We start from the raw sequence: 7607 nt of genomic DNA, 5'->3' as shown, positions 1-7607 counted from the left end.
TGTGAGTGAAGTGTGTCTCTTGAAGACACAGGATGTCGGTTTGTAGCCTATTGGCTTCAGTCCATAGAGAGCATCTCTTGTTCGGGTTGTTTAGACCTTTAACATTAAAGGACGTACCTTTGAAGGGCATTTCCGTGTGAGATTGTTAACTATGGGATCAGCTGAGGTGCCCTAGAGAAGGGGAGGGAGTTTGAGTGATTAAGCGGGACCCAAATGTGCATGGTGATTCCCGGAGGGTGGAGAGGTTCACAGAACTCAGAGGTAGCGGACAGGTAGTCAGATCTGCTGCTGTTACTGTTTGCTAAGAAGGTGTGTGTTAGACTCAGATGTGATATTGAGGATATTTAGCTTGAGCAGAGAGTGGTAAAAGGAGAAGCAAAAAAGAAAAAGAAAAACCACGGATGTTTTCGTAAACAGTGTAACACTTTAAAAGTTAGAATGTGCTACTATTAACTTGTGGGTAACCAGCAAGAGCTCTGATTCAAGGCAGCAAACAGGACTAGAGTAGAGGTTTATTGGCCAGGAGGGCCTCTTCAGGTGACCATCTCATCCGGTTGGTCAGACATGTTCCAGCTGACATCTTCGCGATTGCGTTGAGGGGTATGGTTGCGACGTTGAGGCAGTGGTTCAAGGATGTTCCATTGACGCAGCAGGGGCAATCTCTTTTCAAGGGAGTGGATATTGTGCTCTTTCCTATCTTTAGTGACAACTAATTTTACCGGGTGCCCCCACTTATATGTGATGTTGTGGTTGTGTAGCAGTTTAGTTTAGTTTAGTATGGTGGCCAAATTTTTGCGTCTGCTCATTGTGTATTGCGAGAGATCTGCAAGGAAGGATAGGCCAGCATACTGTTTTGGAAGTGCTGCGGGGTTTCTGGTGGTCCAAAGGAATTTTTCTTTGGTGGAGTAAAAATTGATCTTTGCAATCATGTCACGTGGAACATTGTCGGGCAGATGGTCTATGTATTCGGTCAAAAAGTAACTCGGCAGGTGGTGTCTCCAGCAGGTGATCCGACATAAGCTTGGTGAAGAACTCTTTTAAGGCTCCTGGTTAACACATTCAGGAATGTAATGTAATCTAATTTTAACGTTGTTCTTACGGGAACGGTCTTCCAAGTCTGCCAATTTGGCCTTGACCCATTCCATGTCCTCCTCTCGCTCACTGTGTGCATCTACCATGTCGTTAAAATTAGATGTAAATTCCCCATCTTGTTTTCTAGGTGTGTGACTGACCATCTACGATATGCAAGTCTGCTTTAAATTGGTGCTAGGATGTCAGTGTGACTAGAGCTTTGTATTTAAAGCAGCAAATCTTTAAGAATGGTGTCAAGTAGGGATGATCGAACTTTTGAAAAGTTCGGTTCGGCCAGAACATCCTAACTTCCCGAAATCAATGGGACCTGAACTTCGGTAATCAAAAAACACAATTTTTGAGCCCTAAAACCCAATAGATGCCCCTAAAAAGTCCCTAGGGTTCTGGGTCATGCCCCATTAACTATTAATCACACAAAAAAAAGTTCAAAAAAATTGTCATTTTTGATAAAAAAAGCCAATTATTGAAAAAAAAAAAAGAGAGATTTTTTGATTTTGACTTTGGATTTAGTATCTGGAGGATCTAAAAAGTGTACATGTGAAGTTTCAGCTCTGTAGCATGTCCAGAACCATAAAAAAAAAGATTGTTTGTATTAGAACACTTTCAGCACAGGAGTTTTCACACCTTGCCGGTTTAATAGCAGGCATTTTTTTGGGTTCTTTGCAGTCAGGAAAAACATCTGAACTTGTGTATAGTGGTACTGTGCACAAGTTCTGATGTTTTGCCTGCCTCCAAAAACCCCCCAAAAATGCCAGCAAAAACACACCTGGGCATTTTTTTTTTGACGCTAGCATTTTTTTTGGCATTTTTTTGGGTTCTTTTGAGGCAGGCAAAACATCTGAACTTGTGTATAGTGCTGTATATACACACATACATATATTTATATACACACCTAGACATATATAGGTGTGATAGTAGCAGAAATATATGCTTGCGCTAATGAAATCATTTACAGTAATATATTTCTGCTACTATCACACCTATATATGGCTAGGTGTCTATATACATATAATTATGTGTGTATATATACCACTATACACAAGTTCAGATGTTTTGCCTGCCTCAAAAGAACCCCAAAAAATGCAAAAAAACCCGCTAGCGTCAAAAAAAATGCCCAGGTGTGTTTTTGCTGGCATTTGTTGGGAGTTTTTGGAGGCAGGCAAAACATCAGAACTTGTGCACAGTACCACTATACACAAGTTCAGATGTTTTTCCTGACTGCAAAGAACCCCAAAAAATGCCTGCTTTGAAACCAGGAAGGTGTGAAAACCGAGAAGAGAAGCCAACCCCCTGAGCTGAAAGTGTTCTAATACAAACAATCTTTTTTTTATGGTTCTGGACATGCTACAGAGCTGAAACTTCACATGTACACTTTTTAGACCCCCCCCAGATCTGAAATCCAAAGTAAAAATCAAAAAATCTCTTTTTTTTTTAATTTTTTTCAATAATTGGCTTTTTTATCAAAAATGGAAATGTTTTAGAACTTTTTTTTGTGTGATTTCGTATTTGGGGGGTCTAAAGGTGTACCTGTGAAGTTTCAGCTCTGTAGCATGTCCAGAACCATAAAAAAAAGGATTGTTTGTATTAGAACACTTTCAGCTCAGGGGGTTGGCTTCTCTTCTCGGTTTTCACACCTTGCCGGTTTCAAAGCAGGCATTTTTTTGGGTTCTTTGCAGTCAGGAAAAACATCTGAACTTGTGTATAGTGGTACTGTGCACAAGTTCTGATGTTTTGCCTGCCTCCAAAAACCCCCAAAAAATGCCAGCAAAAACACACCTGGGCATTTTTTTTTGACGCTAGCGTTTTTTTTTTTTTTTTTTGGCATTTTTTGGGGTTCTTTTGAGGCAGGCAAAACATCTGAACTTGTGTATAGTGGTATATATACACACATAATTATATGTATATAGACACCTAGCCATATATAGGTGTGATAGTAGCAGAAATATATTACTGTAAATGATTTCATTAGCGCGCATATATTTCTGCTACTATCACACCTATATATGTCTAGGTGTGTATATAAATATATGTATGTGTGTATATACACCACTATACACAAGTTCAGATGTTTTGCCTGCCTCCAAAACCCCCCCAAAAAATGCCAGCAAAAACACACCTGGGCATTTTTTTTTTTACGCTAGCGTTTTTTTGGCATTTTTTTGGGTTCTTTTGAGGCAGGCAAAACATCTGAACTTGTGTATAGTGGTATATATATACACACATAATTATATGTATATAGACACCTAGCCATATATAGGTGTGATAGTAGCAGAAATATATTACTGTAAATGATTTCATTAGCGCAAGCATATATTTCTGCTACTATCACACCTATATATGTCTAGGGGTATATATACAGACATATATGTGTATATATACCCCCTATACACATGTTCAGATGTCATGTCTGACATCAAACATGTCCTCAAAAAAGCACTGGCAGTGGCAGCCCCTGCAACATGAAAAATGCTTGGCTGGTGAGAAGCCATATGCCTGTCCCGAAGCAACTCAGAGAAATGATCATTTCTCTATAGCGAAATTTTTGTCACCCTTCCATAGCAGTCACTGTCAGTTAACCCTACACTACACTACGGTCCCTTTACACTTAACACTTTCCCTACAGAAACTAAATTTTTGAAGCTAACTTAAGTGTAAAGGAGCACTCTAACTACACTAGATATCCCTTTCCTCACACTAAAAATAGCTAAATGACACTTTGTAACACATTAGAACAGAACAGCATTCACTCTCTTCCATGTCCCGTACAAGAATGCTAGGAATTTGGCGGGGGCGATCTTATATACTGGGGGGCGTATTCACTAATGATTGGTCTAGGGACCCCCTAGTCACTCCAATCACATTCCTAGCATTCTCCTGCCCCCTCAATTGGCTTTTGCTAATGGTTCTGGTCCAATCATGGGCTTTTAAAGCCCATTTCCGGAAGCATTGCATTTTGGTCGGTTCTGGTTGCCGAATTCCGAACTTTTTGGGCAAAAAGTTCTAAATTCGGCCGAACCTCGAACACCCAATGTTCGGGCCGAACCAATGGTGGACCCGAACTGTTCGATCATCCCTAGTGTCAAGCATCGGTTGATTAGAGATGGGGAAAGCAGCTATGGAGTTATTAGCAGCAGTGGTTCCTGGATTGGATATTTGCACCAGGCTCACCTCATGATGTTGGGTGTTCTCCGCGGTCAGTCTGGGTATGGATTTTGCTGGACTGCTAGATTTGGAGGATGCTTGAGAGTAGGGTGCATCACAGGCTGAGGCTTGTAAGCAGGAGCTGGCTGTGCCTCCTTCCTCCCCTGACATGCTGCCATTGATCATAGAGCCGTGATCATGATATCTTGGCTGAGAGCACGGGCCGGTGAGGAGAAGAATTCAGTTGATTTGCAAGGAGTCCCCCCTCTCCTTCCTTCTGTTGGACATCCTCCTGGGTCAGTTGTTGATGTGTGGGGTGAGATCGCTTGTTTTGGAGCGGTCTCTACCCCTGCTGTGAGCCCTGTGTTAGTGTGCAACCATCTAGAATGGCAGCCAGCCACACCCCTTAAATATATATTTATGAAGCACAGAGACACTATACTGTTTATAAAATATTTATTTTTGGAATTATTATAAGAATTTGGTTTATAAGAAGCTCTGCTGTGATATGCATTGATTATGGCAAGCCAATGATGTGCTGATTATGTGATGATTATGTTAGCCTAATTTGGGCTTTTGTTATCATGATGACGGCATACCCCTTTAAATGAATGTAAATGTTCTATATATACAGTGCAGACAAGCCAGCTAGAGGAGTCTTTTTGATATTATAATCTGAAAGGCCCAATGTGTTTATAGTAGATACAATGAAGACTTCAGAGCACTATCACCTAATAACCTTTTCTTTCTTGAGTATGGCTAAGGTTAATAGCATTAGCAATAGTGTCTTAACTACCTGACTTTATATTGGCGCTGTCAATATCTATACACATATCTATGACCTAAAACTTCACTAGGTGGCAAGCAATCATATAATTCCCTCACTATGGTACAAACACAAAAGTGCTTATAGTGCAAAAAAAAAAAAAATCATGAGAAAGAAAAAAAATACAACTAGACCATGAACATTCAATCAATAAAGTGTCATAGTGCTTTGTAAAACCATTGGTGCATATAAAAAACTCTTCATTCAGTATTGTAATAGTTCATCATAGGTCTTCAATATGAATAAGAAAAGACTTCTTAATAAAGAGCCACCGTGCTGTGCAAAAAATAATTCAAATGTGCAGTCAATCCTCCTATGGTATGTTCTACCACCTTAATCACACAGGAAAACTCACCAGATTCCCATGACTACCCGCTACAGGTGAGCCGTGTAAGGTATAAAAAAGTATTAATTAACCAGCAAACATATCTCCATCAGGCCCATTGACCATTACATAAGGAGGCAAAAAGGGCCAACATAGTGTAAAACCTTTACAATTTATTGTTTAAAACACGATAAAAATGCTCACATTAATGGTGCTATACCAAGGGGATTTAAGCGCTTCAATACATTGAAACACTGCGGTGAAATCCTCCATTGGGTATGTATCAATACCCGTCTCGCTGGATCCTATTTCCTGTCTCCAGGGTGTAGCGAGTGTACCCGGAAGAGGCCAGCGACGTACAGGCATGCCACTGTGCCTGTAGGAGCTGCCCAGATCCACTTGGAGTTCAGCTTTAAGAGAGGAAAGAGAGAGAGACTGACAGACATTGAGAGAGTGAGAAAAGAGGGGGGGGGGGTTAATTAAAATATCTAAAACACAAAAGCATAAGTTCAGAGCTGACTTACAGCCAGTAAAAAAGGAATTCCAAAAACAGAGCTTTTTGTATATTCTCCCAGGATAGCAGACCAGTGAAGGTTCTTGTGTGTCCATGAAGATTCTCATTTATCTAGGTCATGGTATATCTAGTAGTAGTTGGTCAATTGGGTGTGTTCTGTAATGTTGAAGACTTTTCATAGGATCCAGTCCACACAGGCAGCACAGTCATCCTAATTTAATCACCATGGAACGTGTCAAGGGAGATGTTGATTCTAGAAGAACAGGATGGGATGTGTGATATGTACTCTGTTCTAGTTACCTGATACCATCTTTGGTGTCAGGAAGGCTGCATAGCTGATAATATTTCAATTTGCATGGTTGAAGGTGTGAATTGTTTCCAAATTGCAAGGGTAGAGAAGTTCAAATTTAATTATTTGTAAATGACAGATGGTGTTGAAGACACCCAACCCCTGTTCAGGGATGGTTGTTCCACGCTCATGTTGATGGCCTCTTTCAAGTTTCTTGTGAACCAGTTGTCCTCTTTCTCTAAAATGTACTCCTCGCCTTCCTTGACAGAATGACCATTTTCCTTAAGGTGTAAGATACATTTGTCTTCATGTGTCTCAGATTCAATACCCACACCTAAGTCCAAGAGGTAAGTTAAATAGACCATCCTTACATCCCTGCTGGTAAAAGCTATTGCTGGTCATAGTAGCATGAAGCAAACCCCGTGCCTTACCCAATCAGGAAAAAGTAAGAGGTATGCTTAGGTCCCCAGCACCACATACTCACTTTATTTTTTTTTATTTCTTTGCACCCGCACCACTTTGCTTGGCTGATAGCAGCATGGTAAATAAGTAGAACTAAAGGTAAAACTTTTTTTTTTTTTTCATTTTGGATAGAGCAAGGGAGGGTTATAATCCCTGTCCATTTTTATTTTGCAATCTGTGTCCCATTGGGAGATTTCCCTAGACATCTTGTCCCATAGACGTAACAGGAAGTGAGAGGAATTCCCACCAAAGCAAGGAGATTCCTGTTTGTCACCAGAACTAGTGTACCCATTGGAAGATTTCCCTTCTATTTCTGTTCTGGGGACAACCCCATTATTTCTGATTTTATTTTACTTTCACTCTCAGTGATAACTGTAAACAGAAAAAACAGGGTTAGGGTGAATTTCCCTAACCGGGACAAACACAGCAAAAAACACTTGTTAGATGTTCTAATCCCACATCACTCTAAAGCTAAAGTTGCCTTTATTTATACTTTATTGTTGACCCTTTGCCATTGCTGAGTCAACTACCAATGCCGTCACATGAGAGGAAGGGAAGTGAGTAACTTGCTCCTCCATACCTGGAAGTGCTGAGTGTTTTCTTTACTCCAGACCATTGAACGGAGCCACGGGAGAGGGAATCAAAGGTTAATAATATCCCTCAAATATTTTGCTTTGGCCTGCCCAACTAAACCTGAACATGCAAAAAAGACTCAGATGCATAAGGGCTTAGGGATGGGATCTTAATGCAAGAATAGCCCTGAAGTCTGACCCTGGAAATATCCCAGAGGTTGAACATGTTTAAAAATATAATCAAATCCCCTTTTTGAAAGGTAACATGCAATCCTTATCTCTGTTGCCTGATCTATACCAGAAGCCCTAAGGAAAAAGGAGGAAGAGGAGCAGGGCTTTCAAATCCTTGGATCACTGCACCAGCTGCTTGGGCAGTGACAGCTAAT

Source organism: Pelophylax lessonae (assembly GCF_965119305.1).
Source record: "Pelophylax lessonae genome assembly, chromosome: 1".
In the NCBI taxonomy this organism is placed as follows: Eukaryota; Metazoa; Chordata; class Amphibia; order Anura; family Ranidae; genus Pelophylax; species Pelophylax lessonae.
The sequence above is the reverse complement of the archived record's forward strand: the minus strand, read 5'-3'. Positions refer to the sequence as shown.